Below are 27,169 nucleotides of genomic sequence, written 5' to 3'. Positions count from 1 at the left end.
ATATTTAGGAAAAACAACAACAACAACAACAATAACTGATCAGCACAGAAAGAGCCTCTACCCTTTTGGATCTTAAAAGTATCTACATATTTGAATTATTAGAGCTTTTTCTTCTTCTCTAATGTTTTACCACTTCAGTGTTGAGTGGCTGGCTTTATTTTCTCTTCCTGGTGGCTCAGTCCAAGTTTAGAGACAGGCAGGCCAACTCCAGCAGACTGAGCAGGGGAAGCAGCTCCTTCAGTCCCAGATATCCTTGACAAACAGTGCAGGGAAGGAGTAGAGCCAATGCTAATGAGGCCTCACACACCCGATTGAGTCACCTCCCAGGACTCCTGGGTGCCAAGTTTCCATTGAGGAATAATAAAGGAATCTCTGGCTGAGAAGAGGAACTCAGGAACACTAATTACAGCCTTCCGCTTCCATAAATGATGACTTCCTTGCCCTGACTCACTGAGAATACTAAAAGGAAGTTCCTTAAGCAATTTCTTTATTATAAGGCAGTCAATTTTAGAATGATAACAGCATTTCTCAGTTATAGGTGAATCTTTAAAATCAAGAAGACAATGCCTCACCTTTGCTTGTTAAGCCAATACTAGAGACTGGGTACTGGCAGCATTGTGAGATGGTGACAGAAGAAGGGCAGAAGTGAAAGGCATCCTGAAAAGCCATCTACCCCACAGGGAAGCAGTTTGCTGTCTGGAGAGGTGAAAGAGCTCACCTAAGGCAACAAGCAGAGTGAATTCTAAACTTCAGGGTTCTGCGCAGCACTCCTAGAGGGCATCTCACAGGCTCTACTTTCATGGCTCACTCTAATGCCCCACCATCAGAACTAGGTTTGGACTTCAAACACAATACTCAACACTGTACAGTTCCAGCCAGAGGACTCTTCTGGTCCTGATTTACTTACTTTCTTTTGGGGGTGTGTGAGTGGGATGTAGAAGGAAGCTGGAAATACAAAAGTTGTTTGTGGGTGAGAAGCAGCCATCCCCAATTCCCACCGGAGACAGGACTATACCAGATAGAAAACCTGGAAAGCAGCCACCATCACTCTTGGGAGAAGGAAAATAGAACGGAAGTCTTCTGAGCAAGATTCCCAGCATATGGAATTCTCTTCAAGAAAGTAACTTATGTTACTGCAATTAAAATCTAAAAGAGGCAAACATCTGCCATTTCTTTGTGTCCCAGCTCTACTGATCACCATGCTCCATGAAGGAAATAGGGCGGTGTGATGTACAAAGGGGCACACATGCTTAGATCAGCAGAAGTCTATCTTAAGTCCTTCTAGCTACCATCTCATCCCCTCCTCCTTTCTTTGGACAAATTTTTCTAGGCAAGAGCAAACCCAGAAAACATTTTTCAATCTTTATCTTACTTTTGACATTTATAAACAAGGCTTTCCTGTAAATTTTCAAATCAGTACCCTTGGGAGCGCCTGGGTGGCTCAGTCGTTAAGCATTTGTCTTCAACTGAGGTCATGATCCCAGGTCCTGAGATTGAGCCCCAGCAGGAAGCCTCTCACACTCCCTTTGCTTGTGTTCCCTCTCTTGCTGTGTCTCTGTCAAATAAATAAATAAAATCTAAAAAAAAAAAAAGCAAACAAACCCTACATTCCCTGGCCTGCCAGTCCTCATCTCTGATACTCCCTGCCACTCACTTTATACAACCCAGCAGTGATACCTGCCATGCAGGCCTCACCTCGATGCTGCTGCTTATGCTGGCTCCTCAGCCTGGAAGATCCTTCCATCTTCCCCTTGCTGATTCTAATATCCTTGTACGACAGAAGTGAAGCATCACATCTTCAAAAAACCCTGTTCCAATCCTCCTTTAGTCCCGTTCTCCGGTCTGCATCAGGGGCTCCTCGTCAGGGCTCCCATGAGGCTATCTCACTTATAACAGCTTCTTTTTCTAACCCATGTAAGGGCAAGAACTGGACTCCTACTTATCTTATACCCTTCGAGGCTATGCCTTCCAAACACACAAGGAACTTAATGAAAGTTTAAACTGAGCATGCAAGAGAGGCAGTAGTTCTTATCTTACAGATAAGGAAAATGATGCTCAGAGAGGGTACATCTTAAAAGCCATCCATGGAGAAGACTAAGAAGGGAACTTAGAATGCAAAAATATACTAGCTAAATTGAAATCTTTTTCTTAAAAGCAGAAAGCCTCTCAAAGCTAAGCATGGTGAGAGCAGAGAATGTGTCTACATTTTTACTACTGTTACCCTAAAACCTGACAAGGTGTTATTTCACACACAGGGAATATTTAATAAATACTGGGTGGCTCGCTAAGACTGTACACAGACGGTCACTTTCACTTATATAATGTGCAGGAGTGGGTCTGCTTCTTTCCAGCAGATGGAGCTACAGTCCCATATGATCACCAGCTATAGTTTGGGTGACTGGTAAAAGAATCAGCCTCTTTCATAGATCCTTTTCCATGCTTCCTTTTTCCTTTATAAGTCTCACACAGATTAAAAGAAATCAGCAGGGGTGCCTGGGTGGCTCAGTGGGTTAAGCCACTGCCTTTGGCTCAGATCATGGTCAGGGTCCTGGGATCGAGCCCCATGTTGGGCTCTCCGCTCAGCAGAGAGCCTGCTTCCCCCTACCTACCTGTGATCTCTCTCTGTCAAATAAATAAAATCTTTAATTAAAAAAAAAAAGAAATCAGCAGACATATTTTCCATAGAATATTCTCTGAATGGACACAGATCCATTTTGTAACTTTTTCAATGCCTTTGCATATCTTTTTCTCTCTGGCCTTTTAAAAAATCTGGGATAATCTCACCCAATCTGATTCATCCAAACTATCAAGTACTACTGAATGTCTACACCTTTCTACATGCCTCTTAGGTCCTTCTTTATGAAACACGTTTATAACCCAGCAAGTTTATCATGTTCATCCCTAGACACATGCCTTCCTTGGTATCTCTGACCTATTTCACTTAAGAAAACATTAGTTTACCAATCAACTCTCACTTAAAAACATAATACAAAACAAAAACCTTTTCAATATATATTTTTGTAAGATTTATTTTAGAGAGACAGCGGAGAGGAAGTGGAAAGGGAGCAAAAGTCTTAAGCAGACTCTGCACTGAACCCCTATGCAGGGCTCAATCTCATGATCCTGAGATCACAACCTGAGCCAAAACCAAGTGTCAGATGCTTAACTCTCCCATCCAGGCACCCCTCAATATATCCTAATTGCTATCTTAAAGGCTTTGAGTTTCTAAACAGGATAAAAAAGAAATTAATACTACCTATGAGAGTACAGCTTACAGTAAAATCCTAAGCAAACTTCATTTTTTACTCAACTTAAAAATTTCATGGCATTCCTGAAAAACTTAGTGTTGACTGAAACTGTGCAAAGGTACTCCATCCATGATTATATCTAAAATAGAACTGGGGGAGGGGGGGGGTTGCCTGGCTCAGTTGGTTAAGTGTCTGCCTTCAGCTCAGGTCATGATCTCCAGGTCCTGGGATGGAGCCCTGAATCAAGCTCCCTGTTCAGCAGGGAGTCTGCTTCTCTCTCTCTACCTCTGTCCCTCCCCACCACTTATTCACTCCCAAATAAATAAATGAAATCTTTTGAAAAAACAGAATTAGGTGCTTTGCTCAGATAATTATAAAAGATTTTCTTTTTCCTTTTTAACCTGCACCAAAGTCCTGTGGATGCAAAGTTGATGACATCTAGCATCCCTGGCCCTAGCCAACTCAATGTCTATGTGCCCCGTGCCCAAACCTTCAAGGTAACAAAAAAATACCCCACAAGTTCCCAGTTGCTCCTTAGGAAACAGTTCTAGCCCTACTGAGAACTACTGACCCACAGGATTTCTGAGGCCATTAAGCTACCTAATGGCAAAAGTGTTAATTAAAGTATCTGAAGGGGGGTGCCTGGGTGGCTCAGTGGGTTAAAGCCTCTGCCTTTGGCTCAGGTCATGATCCCAGGGTCCTGAGATCAAGCCCCAAATCAGGCTCTCTGCTCAGCAGGGAGCCTGCTTCCCCCTCTCTATCTGCCTGTCTCTCTACCTACTTGTGATCTCTGTCAAATAAATAAATAAATAAAAATCTTAAAAAAAAAAAAAAGTATCTGAAGGAACCACCTGTCAGGATGTGACGTGAACCATGACTGATTTAATACTGAATACTATTAAAACACTGTAACTAAAAAACTCCAATTACAATTTAAACTTTTTAATCAAGTAAGCCCCCAATTTTCAAATATTTTCAAACTCAGATGAAATTATGTCCAAAAAATAGTGCCATAGAAAAGGCTTGTCTAGTTTTAGTGAGTGCTGTGAAGTGTGTAAACCTGGTGATTCACAGACCTGTACCCCTGGGGATAAAAATATATGTTTATAAAAAATAAAAAATTATATTAAAAAAAAAGAAAAAAAAAAAGAAAAGAAAAGGCTTGTCTAATCAAAATAATATCTAAGAAAGATCCTTAACAGCAATACTTGGTCCTAAATGTTCCTAGCTCTGGGAGTCTTTTTGAGATTGAGCAAGGTACAATCCCCTATATCACTCAGACCTGAAAGTGTCCAAAGTCTAAGAGCATGAGAGAGGGATGCAGCTTATAAATTTCCATGGCAATATTGTGGGAAGACTCTAGCTGTCCAAGGACATGACAGGAAAGGGATAATCCTAGGATCTGTCCCTATATCAGACTGAGAGGACCCTGATGGCGGAACTGGAATCCCAGAAATAACCAAGTGTGCTTAAGTTAAACATGGTCCTGCTTAGGTATGTCAACTGAACAAACACTTCAAAACTGAATGAAAGCCCTGTTCCCTGCCTGAAACGAACTCTTCTCCACACAAAGCACCACCATTTAGTCACTCATCCACAGGACTATCCTCAACTCCTCAAACATCCCCACAAACCTCCCAATGTCCAACTGCAAAGTCCTTTCTTTTCTGCCTTTTGATTATCTTGGGTCTATTCACATCTTTATCTCCCTGTGGACAATATCTACTTCTGGCACCATCAGTTCGCCCTTAGATTATTATAATATCATCTAACAGGTCTCTGGATTTCCACTCTTTCCTGATCACAGTCTGCACCCCCTTTACATACAGTTGCAACACTGCCTCTGAGGCAGTGCACCTCCCTTCCTCTACTCTCTGTTTCAAACCTAGCGCTCCTGATCACGGAACAGGCAACTGACTAGACAGTGTTTCTTCTTATCCCTGGCCACAGGGACTGGTTCTGGTTTGGGCACTGGATCTGAACTAAGCTAATCAGATTCTATTTTTCAATAATTAGAAATCTGAGTAGAGACTAATTCTCAGAAGGCAGAATAAGTCAACTAATGGTATCACTCCAGAGAGAAGACCCGCAGATTGTCTGCAGAGATGCCAAAAGTTGCTCTAGCCGTTTGTCCTCTCAGAGACCTCAATGTTAGGCTCTTTCTACAGTCCCCTGAGACTCTTTCCAATAAATCCCTTTTAGCTCATGTTCGCCAGAGTCAATTCCTGTTATCCATAACCAGGGAACTTAAGTAACGATAAAAGCAGTCTCAACCTCACACAAGACCCTTCCTAATCTAAGATGTCCCTGCTCCCACTTCCATTGCCAAGGTCCACTTCCCACTTTACACACTCCGAGCCAACTATGGGGATCTGCCGCAGCTCAGCATCATTTGTTCTCGTCCCTTCTGTTCTTCCTGCCTAGAATGGCATCTCTGGATGAATCTCATCATCAGGTGGGATGCAGCCCAGATGTCACTTCCTCTGGGAAAATTTCACTTAAGCCCCTCAGACTACTCATGCTCTCATAGGGCCTGGTACTAATACCCCTGAATAAAAGCTTAAGGCCCCACAATTTGTTGCCCGATTCCTTATTAGTCTAAACCCAAATGGAAGTTTATTACAAGTGGTGATTCTTACACACAAATGTATCCCCACACCTATGTGCATGCCTGCCAGAGAGCAGATTCTCAGCCTCGAAGAAATGAACAAATTAAGAAATTAGAAGTTTAAAAATAAATATTTTCGGTGCACCTGGGTGGTGTCCAAATCTTGGTTTCAACTCAGGTCATGATCTCGGGGTTGTGAGATCAAGCCCTACATCAGGTTCCACACTGAGCATAGAGTCTGCTTGAGGTTCTCTCTCCCTCTGCCCCTCCTACTCATGTTCTCCCTCTCCTCTCTAAATTAAAAAAATAAATCTTTAAAAATTAATGAATTAATTTCTTTAGAATCAAGAGGTCCTGCGCATTCCATGTTAAATTCATTTTAATATTAATTCACATTCAAAATAATTTAATTATGTGTTCGCTTTGTGAAAATTCATCAACCTGTGTGCTTAAGATTTGTGTACTCTTTTGTATGTATATAAAACATTAACAAAAATTTTAAATGTATTTAACATACCTGAAAACCACAGCTTTAGACTAGTAAAAAGTTCAATATGCATGGAAACACCAAATAATGGTGGAAGGTGCCCTGATTACAAGTAAAAGTCCCTGGGTTACAGTTTCTTAACTGCACCACTTATTAGCTGTGACATCTTGGTTCAGGCAAAATATCTGACATTCATGGGGCGCCTGGGTGGCTCAGTGGCTTAAAGCCTCTGCCTTCGGCTCAGGTCATGATCCCAGGGTCCTGGGATCATGCCCCAAACAGGGCTCTCTGCTCAGCAGGGAGCCTGCTTCCTCCTCTCTCTCTGCCTGCCTCTCTGCCTACTTGTGATCTCTGTCTGTCAAATAAATAAACAAAATCATTAAAAAAAATAAATAAAATTTTGATATTCAGCTTTAGCAACTACAAAATGGGATAATAACCATTCTGTTTAAATCTCAGGCTACACAAAGATAAAATGAAATCATAAACATAAAAAGCCAAATAAGCTTTTTTTTTTGTCACAAAATTCTTTATAATTTCAAAGAGAGTTTTAGCTGAAAAATAAAAATCAGTACTATAAAAATACTACATTTTGGCATGAAATTGCCTGCAAAATCCCATGAATGCATACCAAAAAAGGAGATATAGGCTAATGAATCCAGGGTGCTAACCTGAAATTCAAGATTGAATTTATTCTTGAGGAATAAAGAAAGGACACCTCTACAGCATCATGTTTTTTGGGCACCGGATTAAAAAACTATTTATATTTCATGAACTAAAACAAACATTTCTCATACTTATGACAGCTGAGATGCTTTTGAGAGTTCAGCCAAAGCATTAGGCCTTCTGGTTAAAGGAACCTCTGTGAATGGGGGGCAGGAAAGCAGAGATATTTCATACTCCACATGGTAAAGATCTTATCATACCACCAAGTTATACTTTTAACTTTAATACTGCAAAATTATTTCAGAATAAAAGTGCTTCTATTTAAAGAGAGTATATAACAAAATAGGATTGAGTATATGGTTAGAAATACATGAAAAGTTTTACAAACTTAAGTGCAAAGGATGTGTTCTGTTAATAACTGAAGATGGAAGATGAACTGAGTCATAATTAGAAATTATTGGTGACTAACTGGCAATTTATTATATACTTCCCTACAGTGTCAAAACATGTACAAGCTCATAAGTGCAATTCAACAGTCACTTGGTAAGAAAGAAAAATAGATATATTTTATTTCCCAGGAAAAAAGAGCTTTTCTTTTTTTTTTCTTTAAGATTTTATTTATTTATTTGACAGAGAGCGAGATCACAAGTAAGCAGAGAGGCAGGCAGAGAGAGACGGGTAAAGCAGGCTCTCTGCTGAGATCACGACCTGAGCCAAAGGCAGAGGCTTAACCCACTGAGCCACCCAGGTGGCCCAGCTTTTCATTTTTTAAGAGTTGCATTTTAAGTTCCCAAAAATGCTAAACAGTAGTTTAAAAACACATGAAGCACCATTTTCCTCATACTTAAAAAGTGAAGCATTATAATACAGAGAAATTGTTATTTGTTTAGAATGTGAATGGGTAGGGGCACCTAGGTGTCTTGGTTGGTTAAGTGTCTGCGTTTGGCTCAGGTCATGATCCTGGGGTCCTCGGATAGAGTCCCATGTTGGGCTCCCTGCTCGGTGGGGAGCCTTGCTTCTCTGTCTCTCCACTCGTTCTCTCTCTCAAAAATCTTTTAAAAAAATATATAAATGGGTAAAAACAGTAAAAATTAACTTCTGAGCCAATGCAAGTGTTAACTTATTATTACTCACTTCGTACCACTAAAACAGAGGAGTGAGTGGCAAACAAATACCTGTAAATTGTAAACTTCCCTTCATTTCCATTTCAACAAATGTGTAGCCAGTGATTACCACGAAACTTACTGTTGAGGGCACAGAGCACTAAGGATGAGTAAGACAAAGCTCCTGGCCCAGAGTAACTTCCCAGACTATGAGATACATACAACGCACATCACAGTATTCTAAGAAACAGCTGAGGTAGTGTTGGCAAGGAGCTGTAGCATAGAGCAGCAGAAAGAGATGCTTTAGAGAGTAACTGACTGAAATGAGTCTATATTGGTTGTGCCCACAACGCAAAGGGAAGGAAAGAAAAATTCTCAGGGAAAGGAATAACAAAAAAGCACCATCTGCTAGTACCTGCTAGTATAGTGTGCTAAGACCCAGGAAACAAAAAGGAGACAGTTTCACTGCTTTTAACGAGCTTACAGTTTAAGGGAGACAAGGAATGGTCACCGCTTATACAACAATATGCTCGGTGTACTGACAGTTCTGAGAAATCATACTGTATTCTGAGAAGTTCAAAACCATTTTCAAGAAAATCTGGACATATGAGTCAAGATCAAACCACAGGGTCAGGAAGTGTGAGGCAGTAACAGAAATGAGTGTCCTTATTCGGGGTGGTCAAAAAACTCCTGTTAGGAAGCACTTTTCTCCCTAAGCAAAGGAACCCTCCCTGTCCTTTGAGTATTGATCTCTCTCTCTCTGACATTTACCATATGCTGCCATGTATCAAGATAAATCCAGACACATGTTAACTAGACTTACTGCAGTGATCACTTTGCAATATATACAAATATTTAAATATTATGTTACACACCTGAAACTAATATAGTATGTCCATTATCACTCAATATAAATAATTAAATGAAGGGAGAAAGGGAAGGAGAGAGAGAGCAAGGAGGGAAGGAAAGAAAACAAAAAAGAACAAAAGAAGAGAGGAAAAGAGAAGAGAAAGCAAGTGAACCAGTTTATTTTACTTCTCCCTACTAGATTATAATCTAGACTAGGAGGTTTGTTACTTACCTTAAATTGAATAATTGGGACTGACTTGCTATCGAAAGTTCTAATCCAATCTCCTCACAGAACAAATAAAACCTAGTACCCAGTAGAGCTCTTGTTCTCCTGCACAAATCCTAAAACCTTATTAAAAAACAGAGCTAGGTGTTCCTGGGTGACACAGCTGGTAGGTGTCCAACATGTGTTTCAGTTCAGGCCATGATCTTGAGCACAGAGTCTGCTAAATAGTCTCTCTGTGTCCCCCTCTGCTCCTCCTGCTCCTGTTCTCTCTCTCTCTCTCAAATAAATCTTAAAAAAAAAAAAAAAAAAAAAAGCTAAAATGATTAGGGAAAACCAATAATGGATAATTACCCTCTGTTACTGCTATAATTCTAACATTAACATCAAGACCAGGCCTCTCCCCCACATCCCATCCCTCATCTAGAATCCTGGCCTCAGCTGCCCTTGGTTCCTAATGCAGGTGTAGAGCATGTGTGCCTATTTGCATTGTCTTGTTTTTTTTATGCACTGTTAGCAGTCTCTTTTGAGTTGGTTTTGGCTATAGAATCAAAACTGCTATATCCTATGCTTATCCAAATATCCAAAAGGAATACCACCGCACTGACACACACATGCACACAAGACGACAGACTAAATAACCCCGATGACTCAAGACTGACTTCTGGAATAGTCATTACAAATCAAACCATGAAATTCTTTAAAGAAAAAAATAATGCCTAAGGGAAGATGGAGAAAAGGAGAGCTGTAGCTAAAGCTAGACCTGTGAAAGTCAGTGTTCAGTCCAGTCCAGCAGCCTGATGACAACAAAACATTATCAAATGTAGGAATAAGAAGTCAGGGAAGAGACGGTATGGAGAACTGCATCAGACCAAAATGGCCCCCAGGAGATTTCAAGGAGAAATGTTTTCTGATGAAAAAGAAAGGAAAGAACCAAAAACATCTGGATGGCTAACATAGCTTTAAACAAAGAAGTAACTGTCAGTGCCTGCTATGTGTGGGTTCTCTGTGATCCTTAAGGGCAAGTAAAACAATTCAGTATTTTAAGCTAACTTTGGGAGGACTCAGGTTTTCCTGTCATCAAGGCCAAGCTTGTTGCCCTCTGTTTTTATTGTCTGAAGAATGGTTAGTTCACTAAAAGTATATGACTATGTTTGGGGGGTGTGGAAATACACACACACACACACACACACACACACTACTCCAGGTTTAAAAATCCCACCTCCATTCTCACAACCTTGGATGTGAGATGTTATAAACAATAAAGCAAGCTAACAGAGAAAAATGACAGGAGAAATTATTTCACATGATCAATAACTCCAAAGGTGTTAGGCTTATCACCAAGGGACTGTACAAGAGATATATATTCTAAGAAAGTAAGAGTATTCCTCACCAAATGTAAATGTACACTTACAAATTATTAAATTTTGATATAAAAATCAGCAAGACATGAGAGGTGGGGAGAGCAGGATGAACAGGCAGAGCACAGAGGATATTTAGGGCAGTGAAAATAATCTGTATAATACCATAATGATGGATACATGTCATTATAATATTTGTCACAACCCATAAGACATGAATGACAACATACCCCAACACAATCTGGGGTTGATAGAGGAAGTGACAAGGCAAGGAGTCCAAGATTCAGCAGCTATGACTGTAAGTAAGGTGCAAGGTGTACAAGAGCACCTGGTATGGGGGCGGGCGGGCGGGGGTGAGGGGGGGGGGGGCGTTCCCAAACAGACCAGGCTCGGCCACTCACTGCTGACAAAATTCAAAGGCAGAGAGAGGAGTGGTGTTGAAACAAGAAAGGAATTTATTTCAGTGAGGTCAACACCAGGAATACAGCTGATTAATGTCTTAAAGATTGTCTCCAAAGTGCTTAAAATATGTACAGGTCTGTGTAAGGAAAATGTGCGACAAAAGTTGGTGGGTACATGCAGGTGGGAAGTAAAGGTCAGTTTGATCACTGTTGTCGGTCAGTCTTAAGGATCTTGCTGGCTCAGGGCAATCCTTATTGCTTGAGGGGTAGTTTCAGTTCCCCACATGGGATGCTTTGCTTGCGGGATCTTTGGCCTGAGTTAAGAGGTAAGCTGGAAAGAACTTAGTCAATTGGGAAGTACAGACTGAGGTCAGCAGGAGGTAGCTGAAGTCTTTCAGAATCAAAGATAGAGTCTGGAGCAGGGCTGTTGGCAAGTGTAGAAGGGAAGCTGTGGGCATGAGAGAGCAACCAGATAAAAGAATCCTGACAAAGGCTCCTGTCAATGCCAAGGAGAGCTGTCTGTTAACCATCAGGTCATTCATAGTAAGGAAGGACTTACACAATGCTTAACTTCACAGTGCTTAAACAAAAGGAATGCCTTCTTTCCAAAGCTTTAATCATCTGTTCCCCTTTGAAAATTCTTTTCCTGATTTTGTCTGGCTTTCTATGCCCCTTAGAGAAATTTCATCCACTTAAAAAGGAAACTCAACTCTACAAAACTCATCTATTTTGTGCACTTAGGAATAAGATACTCAAAGCCTTGGAAAATATCCAGACCTAATCAAAAGCAAGATTCACATAGAGAGCAGACTTTCAGGCTAACTCCCTATTACATATAAATTACACTCCCACTCCCAAATGGATTTCCACTTTATCTGAACAAACCCAGGCATCTTTAAACCGGGAGCATGGATAGTGAATAAAAACTATAAAGCATAATGGAAAAGGCCAAATGTGAGTTTAAACCCAGATGCGCCATTTACTAGATGGGAGAAAGGTCTTCATGTCAGTGAGCATCTCAAAAAATTCCAGGACCTTTACTACTGCTATTAGCTCTGAGTGGTTCTCTCTCCATCAGTCCCTTCAGATCTCTGCGCAAATGTCCTGGCAGTAAAGACTTCTCCAACCACCCTACTTAAAAGTGCAATCCCCACTTCCCATCCCTTATACTTTTCTTTAGTTTACTTCTCTCGACATCATTTATCACCAGCTAATAGGTTTCATTTGTTTGTTTATGATGTCTCCCCCACCAACAAAGATGTGAGCTCCATGGGACTCCTGTTGCCTCTCCAGAGCTCAGGACAAACCTGACCCATAGCAAGGATTCAGAAACATTTAACTGAATATGTAAATATAAATGAGTTAATTCAACCCTCCACTGGGCTGATATCACCTACACTTCAGGGTATTTTTAGAAATAAAAAATAAAAATGTGGGGCACCTGGGTGGCTCAGTGGGTTAAGCCGCTGCCTTCGGCTCAGGTCATGATCTCAGAGTCCTGGGATCGAGTCCCGCATCGGGCTCTCTGCTTAGCAGAGAGCCCGCTTTCCTCTCTCTCTCTCTGCCTGCCTCTCCATCTACTTGTGATTTCTCTCTGTCAAATAAATAAATAAAAATCTTAAAAAAAAAAAATTAAAAAAAAATAAGTAAAAATAAAAATGTTTTGCCAAGACTGAATTATGAAGAAATAGGCAGTCTGAACAGACCAATTACTAATAAGAAGATGCAATCAGTCATCAAAAACCTCACAGCAAACAAAAGTCCCGGACAAATGGCTTCACTGGTAAAGTCTACATTTAAAGAAGAATTAATATCAACTCTTCTGAAACTCTTCCAAGAAACAGAAGAGGAAGGAACACTTCTAAAATGTAAGAGGCCAGCATTACACTGACACCAAGACCAGACAATGTCACAAGAAAAGAAAACTACAGGCAATATCCCTGATGAGCACAGATGCAAAAACCCCCTAAATATTAGCAAACTGAGTTCAACAGTACATTAAAAGGACTATACCGTGTGACCAAAGCTGGATTTGTTCCAGTGATGCAAGGATGGGTCAATATCTATAATCAAGGTGATATACCACATTACCAATATGAAGAATAAAAATCTTATGGATCTCTCAATACAGAAAAAGCATTTGATAAAATTCAATATCCATTCAAGATAAACAAACAAAAACACCTCAACAAAGTGCATAAAGAGGGAGTGTATGCCAACACAGTAAACGCCAAAGATGACAAGCCCACAACTAACTTCATAAAAAAACGCTTTACACGTTGGCTCTCATATACTGAGTACTCAATAACTGTTAGTTTTCTTTCATTTCTTACATCAAAGTAATTGCCAAAAGTTTCAGAACATTCCAAGTGGGCAACTCCAAAAGCATGCCTGCGAGATCTCTGTACCCAGTGAAACACACAGGGAAAAGCAGGGCTCCCTATCACGGGGTCACTCAGTGTAGCCTACGATCATGAGATTTTGCCATCAATCTGCACTGAAATCAGGCAGAAATTAAGAATAAGTACTTAGAAAGTTAAAATTTGACCGAGAAATTTTATATCTGCTGAATCTAAAGAAAAAAAAAAGACTTGTATTTATAGGACTTTTTTTAAAAAAAGATTTTTATTTCTTTATTTGACATAGAGAGTGCAAACAAGCACAGGGGGCAACAGGCAGAGGGAGAGGGAGAAGCAGGCTTCCTGCTGAGCAGAATGCCAGATATGGATGTAGGGCTCCATCCCAGGACCCTGGGATCATGACCTGAGCCAAAGGCAGACGCTTAATGACTGAGCTACCCAGGTGCCCTCACAGGACTTCTTTTTCCTTTCATTTTCCTAGCAACCACTTTTTAAAAAGGTTTTACTTATTTGAGAGAGAGAGAGTAAGAGAGAGAGAGAGAGCCTGAGAAGGGGGAGGATGAAGGAGAAGCAAACTCCCTATAGAGCAGGGAGCCTGATGTGGGACTCAATCCTGGGCCTCCAGGATCATGGTATGAGCCAAAGGCAGTTGCTTAATCAACTGAGCCACCCAGGCACCCTCTAGTAACCATTTTCATTGTCCTTTATGGAAGTATCAGATAGTAATGGACTAACAGGCTTTTTCTTTCTTTCTTTCCTTTTCTTTTTTTTTTTTTAAGGTTTTATTTATTTATTTGACAGACAGAGATCACAAGTAGGCCGAGGCAGGCAGAGAGAGAGGAGAAAGCAGGCTCCCTGAGGAACAGAGAGCCCGATACAGGGCTCGATCCCAGGACCCTGGGATTATGACCTGAGCTGAAGGCAGAGGCTTTAACCCACTGAGCCACCCAGGCGCCCCTCCTTTGTTTTTTTTAAATGAAAACCTCACTATAGTTTGGAAAGTACTGGCCAGCAATGCTTGATGTGGCCCAGGAAGGTGAAGAGCACCAACAAAGTAACTTGTACTACATGTTCAGAACTGTAAGTTTATGCAGGGTTCCAGGCCAAGAGAGGCACAGATGAGCAGCAGGTGGAGAAACAGGTTCAAAGGCCAAGAGTTACCTCAGGGATCCAGGCCAGTTCTAAAATTTAAGAGAATTCTCTAAGACAGTGTTTCTCAGAACTTTTTCCTATACACTCCAAATGGCAAAAGAGTCCCATAGACCCAGAGAGAAGAGATGGACAAAGGAGCATGATGCAAGCTGAGGATGATACTTTCTTGATTGCAGTGATGATGTCATGAGTCAAAACTTAAAGACTCAAGTGCCCGGCTGGCTTAGCTGGTGGAGTATGAATAGACTCTTGATCTTGGGACTGTGAGTCTGAGTCCCAAGTTGGGTGTAGAGATTACCTCAAAATAAAATATTAAAAAAAGCTTACAGTGTTAAAGTCAAATATGAATGGCTTATTGCATGCTAATTATACCACAATAAAGGGAAATTCATGGAAGGCAAAGAAGAACAATAAGATATGAAGGATGTGGGTATACAGTCAGAGTTAAGATATTAGGTCCCATGATTAAAAAAAAAAAAGTTACTCAAATCCTCCTTCAGAGTAACTTTTTCTAGTGTCTTTTAATAGGCCTTCCATAATGCATAGTATTTAGACATAAGCTCAACATGTATTCACTGTGCATATATGTTTTATTACGGTTTTGCATTGTGTATATATGGCTTATTATGGTTTTGCAACTGATGAACTAAACTGACATTTTTTGGTAGAACTTTACCCATTACCCACCTGTTTTAAAATTTAAGGGTCAGTGGTGCTTAGCCTGGAGGCAGAATATTAATCAAATCTGGCTGAACTTTAGAAGAACAGATGATGCCAAATGAGATATTCTTCCTCAGCAAATTTCAAGAGTCTCTGTTGCCATCCACACATTGAACAGTTCATCTATGTCTTCTAGTCCACGGCTCTATAACTACATTTTTTTTTTTAACCATATAGGATTATGTGCTAAATGCTCAAAAACTAAAAAGAGTCTTCAAAGAAAAGATTAAATGTTTAAGATTCACACTCTTTGTATAATATTACATTATATTACATGAGACTACTGTGTTCCTCTGTTCACCAGAAAATGCTATTCCAATGTAAGGTATTACATTTTTGTAACAATATCTATTGTCCCACTTTAGTCAAATGATGTGGATAACAAGTAATTATATACTTTTGTGTTTATTTTCAGAGGTATTTACACTGTGAATAGCACAAAGAGAATATCTAGTACAGTGGGACAGCAGTAGAATCAAACATTCCACAATTACTATGTATACTAATATGACCTACAGAATCATTGTTTTGAAGTCTCTTGTCATTTCCATAAGATGTAATGTGCTCAAGGACCAAGACCTATAAACTTTACATAATATTCAGCTCAGTTTCTCCATCCTTAAAAAGACCTTTCTCTTCCTTTAGATAACTCAAAACGTTATCTACAATAACAGTCTTTTGTCCTATTACCATTATTACTGTTATTTATAAACGTTTTGTCTTCTCTATTGCATTGTAACTCTAATGGAAGGATGTGTAACATTAACATAGCTTACAATAAGTAATATATACAGATACTTAATACTTACTGAAAAAGGAAGGGAAAAAAAGATCCAAATAAGGTTTCTATAACCCTATTTATATATAATAAGCCCAGAGATTTTAACAAGAGAATCAGATATTTGAAATGTTTCAGCAACTCTGAGAAATGTTACCACATTAGTCAAAAAGCTATATATACACATATATTTCCTCCCCCAGTTAGTTATTCAGAGTTCCTATGGACCGAATTTTTCTGGAGAGCCCATTTTTTTTAGATAGTTGAAGGCTTACACTTCAGGTCAAGGGGGAACGGCTATGTGCTCCCCCCTTTCCCCTTCACCACCAGGCCACAGAGCTAGATACCTTCAGTCTGGTCCTTCTTCCTCAAGGTCTGTCACTTACGGCAGTGCTGCAGACTTGCATGCCCCTCCCTTCTGGCTCTTCCATGCTAACTTTCCTTATTTGTCTCCATTGCCTCTGGGGATGGCCCCATTCCTTCTGAAATGTTGCTGCCCTCACTGTGAATCACGCCATCAGAGTATATAGAGTACAGCCTCTTTGAGTCCTTGGCTCTTTTTCTCCCCCATGTCTGTTTGCTTTTGGGAACTCAGGGCCTCATTAGTTTGCCATTAAAAAGGTTTCCTCCCCCACCACCAACCTGCCAGTAACTTCTCGATTCCAGACACCCTGTATTTCTGCAAAGCTGGCTCTTCAGAGCCAAAGAGAATATTGTATTACTGTAATGCCTTGATTTTCTTTTCTCTGCATGAATAAATAAAATACTCAACTCTGTCTAAATCAAGGAAAACAAATTATCCATAATTCTTGTAAACATATCATACAAAGATTTACAGATAACCTTATCCATCTATGCAACAGTAAACAAACAAACAAAAAAATCAGCATTATTTCTGCCCCAAATAATTACCTGTCCCTTGTGTTATCACTCTCTCCTCTCTCCTTAAACCAACTGCATGGTGGGAAAGAAGTCTTTTCAACAACTGATGCTGGGAAAATTCCATACTCATATGCGAAAGGATGAAACTGGGTCCTTAATTAAACTACACACAAATATAACTCAAAGTGGATTTCACACCTAAATGTTTAAGATCCCAAACTATAAACCTCCTTGAAGAAAACCTAAGGAAAAAGCTGCATAACCTTGGACTGGGCCATGTTTTCATATATATGACACCCAAAGCACAAAACAAAACCAAAAATAGATAAATGGGGCTACATTAAAACTCAAAACTTTTGTGCATCAAAAGATATGATCAGAGAAGAATAAATGAAACAAGATGGGATTGGGAGGGAGACAAATGATAAGTGACTCTTAATCTCACAAAACAAACTGGGGCCAGGGGGATTGGGAGAGGGAGGTGGGGTTATGGACATTGGGGAGGGTATGTGCTATGGTGAGTGCTGTGAAGTGTGTAAACCTGGCGATTCACATACCTGTACCCCGAGGGATAAAAATATATTATATGTTTATTTAAAAAAGAAAAAAAAACCTTTTTCACCAAAAAAAAGTATGATCAGGGCGCCTAGGTGGCTTAGTGGGTTAAGACTCTGCCTTAAGCTCAGGTCATGATCTCAGGGTCCTGGGATCAAGGCCTGCATCAGGCTCTCTGCTCAGCGGGGGCCTGCTACCCCCACCCCACCCCCCTTGCCTGCCTCTCTGCCTACTTGTGATCTCTGTCAAATAAATAAAATCTTAAAAAAAAAAAAAAAAGATATGATCAATAGGGTAAAAAAATCAACCTACAGAATGTTAGAAAATATTTGCAAATCATACAGGTAAGAGGAGGTTAATAGGGGCGCCTGGGTGGCTCAGTGGATTAAGCCGCTGCCTTCGGCTCAGGTCATGGTCTCAGTGTCCTGGGATCGAGCCCCGCATCGGGCTCTTTGCTCAGCGGGAGCCTGCTTCTCTCTCTCTCTCTGCGGAGCCTGCTTCTCTCTCTCTCTCTGCCTGACTCTCCGCTTACTTGTGATTTCTCTCTCTGTCAAATAAATAATAAATAAAATCTTTAAAAAAAAAAAAGAGGGGGTTAATATATAAAAAACTATAACTCTGAAACAAAAAATCAACCTGACTAAAAATGGCAAAGGACTTGGAACAGACATTTTCCCTAAGATGATATACCAGTGACCAACAAGCATATGAAAAGATAATCAACATGACTAACCATCAGAGAAATGTAAATCAAAACCATAATAAGGTATCACCTAAAAGTCATTACAATGACTATCATGAAATAAACAAAAAACCTAAAAAACTAGAAAATAGAAGAACAAGTGTTGGTGGAGATACGGAGAAGGTGGAACCTTGTACATTATTGGTGGGATTGAAAATGGTGCAACTGCTATTAAAAAAAAGTATGGCAGTTCCTCAAAAAATTAAAAATAGAACTATCATATAAAACAGCAGTCCCACTTCTGGGTATATATCTGAGAAAATTGAAAACAAGGTCTCTAAGAGATATTACACACCCATGCTCCCATCACTATTTATAGTAGCCAAGAGGTAAAAGCAACCCAAGTATCTATCAATGCATAAATAGAGAAATGAAATGCAGTGTATATTTATGCAGTGGAATACTATACAGCCTTAAAAAGATGGAAATTCTGTCACATGCTACAACATGAAGTTGGAGGACATTATGCCAGGTAAGAAATAAGCCAGTTACGACAGAACAAATACTGCATTATTTCACTTACATGAAGTATCTAATGAATTAATGACTAATGAAATTCATCATATAGAAAGAATGATGATTATCAGGGGCTGGGAAGAGCAGCAAATGGGGAGTTGTTTCATGGGTACAGAGTTTCAGTTCTACAGATGAAAGAGTTCTGGAGATCCGCTTCACAATATGTAAACATACTTAACACTACTTAACTATACTATATACTTGAAAATGGTTAAGATGGTAACTTGTATATGTTCTTCTTTTTACCACAATAAAAACAAAACAAAATATTTGAAAGAGCCTGCGTGTGAGTCTTACAGACCCAAGTTTGAAAGGTGGTCAGCTCTGCCACTTAACTGTGTGGCCGTGGGCAAGTTACCCACTGAGAGTCCCTTTCCTCATCTATATAAATAATGGTATAAATAATACAGAACTTAAAAAGTTGACCTGCAGCTGAGAAGAGAACTGCTGACACAGAAGACACTCACAGTTGGATTCCTTACTTCTACCCCCAGGGCTAGAATCAACGGATCACTATCATTGAAGCAGCTAAGGCAAATTAAAGGCTTATTGGGTCTTGTATGTCCCCTGATTCCCCAGGAATCCACACCTTAGAGGAAGGAAAGCAGGCAGAATTATAGTCCCCATTTTGCAGGTGAACAAAGTGAAGCAGAGAAGTGGCCTGAATTGTGCAGGCTCTAGCATAAGTGATGGTGCCTGGTAAACCCTGAAACACTTCGTTTTATTGTACATAGACATGAGAAAGGGCTAGTAATGCAAAAAATAAAATCGACAGCATAAAAACAGAAGTGAGCACAACATATAAAAGAGGCCACAAAGATAGGATTAGGAAAACTAATTTTACCTTTCCAATTTACATTTCCAAGGATTGGTATAAAAGGTCATCTTACTTTCTCTGCTTATCTTTTCACCAAGTTTCATTCCCTCCCTAAGCATTCATTTTAATATTCAGCTATCTTCCAAGACAGAATTTCAACTCTACATCATGATGCAGGGCAAATCAATTTAGTTCCTACTTTTTTCTCCAGCTAAGACAGGATGGAACTGGTTAACATCCTCTGATTACTAAATGACTCAATCATGTGCCAGCCATATTTTTTGGAGACCTCCGTTCCTACCAAATTTTAACTATCCACTCTAGCAACTCTGCCAGAAATCGTACCAAACTTGGCTAAGCCCTAACCTAACAACATCACTGTGGCAACCTTACATGCATTCCACTTTGACCCTCCCCCACCTTCTGGAATGTAGACAGGGTATCTAGGAGAGGACAAAAGTTACCCCCTGGCTTTTAACAGTACCCAGTAAGCAAGGCTGAGTTGAAAGAATCAAGTATTTCAAAGGTCAACTGGGTTCCTGAGAAATTCTGAGTTTATGCAGAAATGGATTTGGACAATGCTCAGAGATATCATCCAGCATACATCCTTTCTGAAACTATGTTTCTCTGAAAAGAACTGGGGCGGAGTTCTGGCCCTGTCTGATCTCATAACTCTGGGCTACAATGACTACAATACAATATGCCCATTTTGGATAATTGCAACAGACAGGTTCCTTCAGGCTATGCTGTTATCCACACCCTTAATTCTTTCACAGTGTTGTCATCTCTCACATCTTTTAGACAACCTCTATTTCAGCTTCAGCCCTAACTTTAATGACAACATACATTCTACTTTCAACCACCCCTCATGGAACTTAACTGTATGCTCAGTCTCAGTATGTGCCAAGCCATAAACCAGCAGGTTTATCTAAGAGGCATAGCATAATGGTGAAAGTAAGACTGATTTGAATTCTGTTAGCAGACAGCCTTTGGACTTAAACTACAACACTGGCTCTTCCCTCGGTCTCCAGACTGTCAGCCTAGCCTGCAGATTTCATAATCATGAATGCTAATTCCTGAAGAACAACCAGTCAATCAATCTCTCTCCATACACACATACTCACACACTATTGGTTTGAACCATAACTCAGATTTATTATTAATTTACCATGTGATCTTCATCAAGCTCCTTAACCTCTTCAAACCTATTTCTCCATCTGTAAAATGGCTAATAACAGTACTTACTTCCTAGTACTTACTTTCTTATCTTTTATGAAGATAAAATAGCTACAATGTGTTAAACTGGGATTCAAAGAGATTAAACAACTTGCAAAAGGTCTAATCAACTCCAAATTTCATGTTCCAGCCACTACCCTGCTCCTTATTTCTAATCAAAATGATTCCATACATATAAAACCAGCAAATTGACTGTTAAAATTTCTTTCAGCTAAAAATTAGAAAGTATGGAACTCTTACTCCAGACGTTTCTATTCCCCCTCAATTGATAAGTACCTCAGAGAATAAAATGCAATGAAACCTCTCCTTAGGGAGATCCCAACCCAAGAGTTGGGAAATGCTTAGAATATTTCAAGCAGGTGAAAAAGATAAGAGGGAAAGGCTGAGAGTACCTCTACGATCTGATACTGCATGAGTCTTTATTTATTTATTTTTAAAAAGATTTTATTTATTTATTTGACAGAGATCACAAGCAGGCAGAGAGGCAGATTGGGGGAGGGGGAGCAGGCTCCCTGCCGAGCAGAGAGCCCAATGCAGGGCTCGATCCCAGGACCCTGGGATCATGACTTGAGCCGAAGGCAGAGGCTTTAAACCCACTGAGCCATCCAGGCGTCCCTGCAAGAGTCTTTAGAGCAAACATTCAGCACATGACCTCAGTCCAGATGTGAGACACATCCTTCAGTTTGCATCAGTTAAAACAATATCAACGGAGGGAGAGATTCTGATAGAAGGCAAGTGACAAATATCAACACCACAGATAGGAAGATGTGTACTTGTGTTGGCAGTCTGCAGTCAAAAGACAGATACAGCTGATTTTTCTCTGAGCTGGGAGAAGGCTGGGAATCAACCTTTCTGTTGACCAACTGATTCTGAACCAGAATCAGACCAATTGGCCTGGAGCCACAGTGCTGGCAAAACCAAGTCATTTAGTCAAAGCACACACAGACACACAAAGGCATCCTTGTGGCTCTATTATAAGTGTATTTCAGGGGTACCTGGGTGGCTTAGTCAGTTAAGTGTCTGTCTTTGGCTCAGGTCATGATCTCAAGGTCCTGGGATTGAGCCCCACATCAGGCCCTCTGCTAATCAGGGAGTCTGCTTCTCCTTCTCCCTCTGTGTTCACTTTCCCTCTCTCTTTCAAATAAAATCTTAAAAAAAAAAAAAAAGGAACTTTAAAAAAAGTTTAAAACTTTAAAAAAATTCAGACAGAAACACTGGTTAGAAGTTTTTTTTTTTTTTAATTAATTTAACAAATACTGAGTCATTAACAAGTACTCTTACAGATGTTGCAGATACATCAATGAATAAAACTGAAAAATCTTTGCCTTGGTGGTCCTTAATAGTACGGAGAGACAGAGAACAATAACATTAAAATCTATCTATTCATCCAAGGGGTGTATGTGTGTGTTTTAGAGACACAAACTAGGAGAAAAGCAAGGGGAGGGATATCAGGAGCACGAGGGAAAGAAGAGTTCCAATTTTTGATAGGGTAGCTGGGGAAGGCCTAAGGAAGCCACATTGGAGAAAAGACCCACAGGAGGTGAGAGAGTGGTCCCTGTGGCCACGTACAGACAGAGCACTTCGGACAGAGAACAGCTGGTGAAAGGTTCGGGATGGGAGTCTGGCTGGTGAGTTTGAGAAACAACAAAGAGAGAGCCTGGGTAGCTCAGCTGGTTAAGCGACTGCCTTCGGCTCAGGTCATGATCCTGGAGCTCCAGGACTAAGTCTTGCATGGGCTCCCCCTCTGACCTTCCCTTTCACTCTCTCTCATTCTCTTTCTCTCTCAGATAAATAAAATCTTAATAGATAAATAAATTAATTAAATTAAAAAGAAACAACAAAGAAGCAGGTGTGGCTGAAGGGGAATGAATTAGGGGAAGACTAGAAGGCAGCAGGAGGCCTGATACTGGGGTCCTTGTAGGTCACTGTAAAGACTGTGGCTTGTCCTTAGGGTATAATGGAGATCCAACACAGACCTCTGAACAAGAGTAACCAGATCTAACTTACCTTTTTCTAACAAGATCACGTCGGTTTTTTGTTTTTTGGGGTTTTTTTTTTTTTTTTTTTAGGATTTTATTTATTTATTTGTCAGAGAGAGAGGGAGTGCAAGTATGCACAAGCACTGGCATGGAGCTGGTGGGTGAGGCAGAGGGAAAAGCAAGCTCCACACTGAGCCAGGAGTCCAATGCGGGACTCAATCCCAGGAGCCTGGAATCACAACCCGAGCCAAAGACAGACACCCAACCAACTGAGAAACCCAGGTGTCCCTGGTTCTGTTTTAAGAACGGCCCGGGGAGGTGGGGGAGGGCAGGCGGTGAGGTTAGGACTAGTTAGGAAGCTAATGCAATAATCCAAATGAGAAAGTGAGAGTGACTTCAGTATTACTCATTTACTCACTCAGCAAATGTGCATGGGACATCCACTCAGTGCCAGGCTCTCTGTTGGCCCCAGAAATATAGAGTTGAACAACTCCACTCAGGAAGGGCTTTAGAGAGGCATTCTCTATCCCTCTCCCTCAGGCAGGACATGAAAAGGCCAAAGACTCTCCAAACTGTATACTCCATGGTGGTAAGTGCTGGGAGAAGGCCTCTATCTACTAACTGCTTAATCTCCAGCACCTAGAACAATTCCCAGTGTATCTGCAGAATAAATGACTAATAAATAATGGTTTTAAGGCTGATTTAATGCCAAAACCACGTTCTACTGGTTGCCTATTTGTTTCAATGTTAATCAACTCACTGAAAATATAAGAGACACACACACATACTAATCACAAGCATGTGCTGAAGGAAACTCTCCAAATTCCACAGCAACCATATCACAGAATATGTTCCATTTCACACAGTATTTCCTCTGAGGGTAGGGAGGGTAGGACGTTAAGAGTCAAGAAGAATGTCTTCTAAATATGAACAATGTAATCCCTATTAAGAGATTAGAGTTTGGGGCGCCTGGGTGGCTCAGTGGGTTAAAGCCTGTGCCTTCAGCTCAGGTCATGATCCCAGGGTCCTGGGATCGAGCCCCGCATCGGGCTCTCTGCTCAGCTGGGAGCCTGCTTCCTCCTCTCTCTGCCTGCCTCTTTGCCTACTTGTGATCTCTGTCGAATAAATAAATAAAATCTTAAAAAAAAAAAAGAGAGAGAGAGATTAGAGTTTTATCAAGCCCTTCATACTTCTGAAGTAGTGTCTAATGTAATACAAAACTAATGGTGTGCTACAAAATGAAATAGTTTAAGTTATTAAGATAGATTATGAAACCACAGAAAGTTATATTTTCAAACTCTTGATGGAAAAGAAGTAATTCTAAATCACAGGCAATTAAAATCAACCCATATTTAGAGAGTAAGAAATAAATCAAAAGAAAACTTTTCAATTATATGTAATGTGAGTTACTTGAGGTGAAGTTATAAGTTACTTTCAAATGTTTTAACACAGTGGAAGACATTTCAGAATAGCATTTCCAACAACCACAGAAGTCAAGAATTATTACCATTATTTACCTCCACAGCTTTCTTACATGGATTTTACATGCAAGCTGAACTAAAGCCAACCTGGAAAGGCATATAAATTATTTCACCCAGAATAACTTCTGGGAAAAGATGCAACCTCCCAGATCAATCAGCCCGACAGTGGGAATCTAGTGCTGCATCAGTCACCTTGGCAGGGTTTCTGCAGTATTATTTTCCTAATTTTAAATGTGTTCTTAAAAGTTTTCTCACAATGGATGTAAAATGATACCAATACATTCTGCAGGCTAAGCTAGTCTGACTAAGTCACATTAAAAAAGGATGACAACTGCCAGATCAAAGGCATTTTCGGTATTATAAAAATCTAATTTCAAGGAAAGAAAGGGTAATCAATTTTTTTTAAAGATTTTATTTATTTGACAGACAGAATTACAAGTAGGTGGAGAGGCAGGCAGAGAGAGAGGAGGAAACAGGCTCCCCTTGGAGCAGAGAGCCCGATGTGGGGCTTGATTCCAGGACCCTGAGATCATGACCTGAGCCGGAGGCAGAGGCTTTAAACCACTGAGCCACCCAGGCGCCCCAGGGGTAATCAATTTTAAATATATGTTTACCTTCTAGTATATTTCAGAGATATTGCAAAAAGAGTTCCTACAATTACTTTCTTCCTAATTCTGTACCTTTAACTTTTAGGCATCTAATAATCCAATGTTGTTTCTGTTAAAAGAACAGCAAGATCTTGTATTTTATACCCATATTTTCTTCATTATACCTTCAGCCTTTCGTTTTTCATAGGTCACAAAGATGCTACTGTGTTTACTAGTAGAAGTAAATCAATTCATTCTCAACACACACAAAGGAGGGTACTTTGACATCAACAATCTCATGAATCATTTTATACTTAAATCTTAACCGTAACTTGGAGAACCAGCTATTCTCTTATTTGACTAAGGAGGAGAATATACATAAATCTGATAGTATGTATATTCAATGTGTTATAAAAGGGCCAATTCATGAGTCCTATGTTGAACTAATTAAATTCTCTCAATTAATGAAAAACTATAGATCCAAGAGAAAAAACATAGATCCATCTTACAATCTATTTCTAAATATATGATAACAACTCATTTTTTAAGAACCAATTTTTCAGCAATTTGGTGATTCCCTCAAAAAGTTAAACATAGAATTATCATATGATCATATCATATGATTCTGAGGTATATTCTCAAAAGAATGAAAAGCAGAGACTCAAACAGATATCTGTACACCAACATTCACAGCAGCATTACTCACAATAACTTCAGTGTCAGATTCATCTCCAGATTAATCCCCTCATGGCACAGGATGACTATACCAGTGGAAATAAGGCTTACATTTCCACTACCTGAAAACAGATGATGATGAAGATGATGATGATGATGATGAAGATGCTTATTTTTTTTTTTAAGATTTTTATTTATTTATTTGACAGACAGAGATCACAAGTAGGCAGAGAGGCAGACAGAGAGAGAGAGAGAGGAGGAAGCAGGCTCTCCGCGGAGCAGGCAGCCCGATGCGGGGCTCGATCCCAGGACCCTGGGATCATGACCTGAGCCGAAGGCAGAGGCTTTAACCCACTGAGCCACCCAGGCGCCCCGATGCTTCCTTATTTTTGATCTCCTGCTGGATGTGAGAGAAAATGCTTACCCAAAACAAAGGATCAGTCTTTCCTCATGGCTGAGCCAAACTATCCTATGACTATCCCTGGACCACTAACAGTCACGGAGTAAGGAAAACCATGCTCTGACCACCTGAGACAAAGTATAGATTCGCATGGCTATCTATAGCTGAGGTGGAAATAACTGGAACAAAAAAATCTGCATTTTGTTATCAAGAAAAAAAAGAGGAATGTGTGCTGACAGACAACCAACAATGCCCATTACACCAGTGCATCTTAAACTTTAAAATGCACAAAAATTCCTCTTCAGGATCACACTAAAATAAAATGCAGATGTAGATTCAGTAGGTCAGGGGCGGGGTAGAGCCCAAGATTCTGCATTTCCAACAGCCCGTAGGTAATGATGACGCTGCTGTTCCCTCTGTATACTCAGGGACTACTCAACACAGTTTCTCTATTTTTTTTTTTTTTTTTAAGATTTATTTATCATGGGGGGGGCAAAGGGAGAGAATCTTTTTTGTTTGTTTGTTAAAGATTTTATTTATTTATTTGTCAGAGAGAGAGAGAAAGAGAAAGAATGAGCACAAGCAGTGGGCAGAGGGAGAGGCAGGCTCCCCACTAAGCAAGGAGCCCGATATGGGGTTCTATCCCAGGACCCCGGGATTACAACCTGAGCTGAAGGCAGATGCTTAACTGCCTGAGGCATCCCCGGGAGAGAATCTTCAAGCAGACTGCCTGCTGAGTGAGGAGCCCAATGTGGGGCTCCATCTTATGACCCTCAGATCATGACCTGAGTGAAACCAAGAGTCAGATGCTCAACTGACTGAGCTACCCAGGTGTCCCTAGTTTCTGTATCTTACCTAAAGAACTCACTTCCTCTCATCAGGAAAGTACCTGCAGCCTCCTGAAGTCATCATGCCATGTGTTTGGGCAGGCTGGCTGCCAAGTGGGCCTTGGACTTTACAATCCAGCACACTCCTCTCAGCGATAATGGCAGTGGGTGTTGAGTACTGTAGGTGACAAATCATCCTGCAGCCTCCAGAAGCTAAGAAGCTTTTTACACAAAACACTTGGCAAAATAATCAATGGTGATGAATAAACAATGTACTCTACCTCTAATGGTAAGCACATTATGATTTTATCACCCCATCTGCATCATAGTTTCTACCTCTAGAATAAAGGAAGATATATTTCTTCAGAGAAAGGCTGTCCTCAAGTAGCACTCATCAAAGGACTCTATACTAAAAACTGAAGGGAGGGGTGACAGGTCCTTGAGAATCAGGGTATGGATGTCAGAAGCATGCCTTGGTCTGACTCATTCCAAAGCAGTAAAGAGTAGTTGAGTGGC

The 27,169-nt window shown here is 40.3% G+C and overlaps 1 protein-coding gene across 1 annotated transcript in view; it reads right to left on the bottom strand.

Annotated features, from left to right (window-relative positions):
* LIMS1 (LIM zinc finger domain containing 1) overlaps positions 1-27,169 on the bottom strand; it is a 141,082-nt gene that overhangs the window by 87,434 nt on the left and 26,479 nt on the right. The gene's annotated exons all lie outside the window — the stretch shown is intronic.

This window comes from Mustela nigripes, chromosome 7, assembly GCF_022355385.1.
Source record: "Mustela nigripes isolate SB6536 chromosome 7, MUSNIG.SB6536, whole genome shotgun sequence".
In the NCBI taxonomy this organism is placed as follows: domain Eukaryota; kingdom Metazoa; phylum Chordata; class Mammalia; order Carnivora; family Mustelidae; genus Mustela; species Mustela nigripes.
The sequence above is the reverse complement of the archived record's forward strand: the minus strand, read 5'-3'. Positions and strand labels throughout refer to the sequence as shown.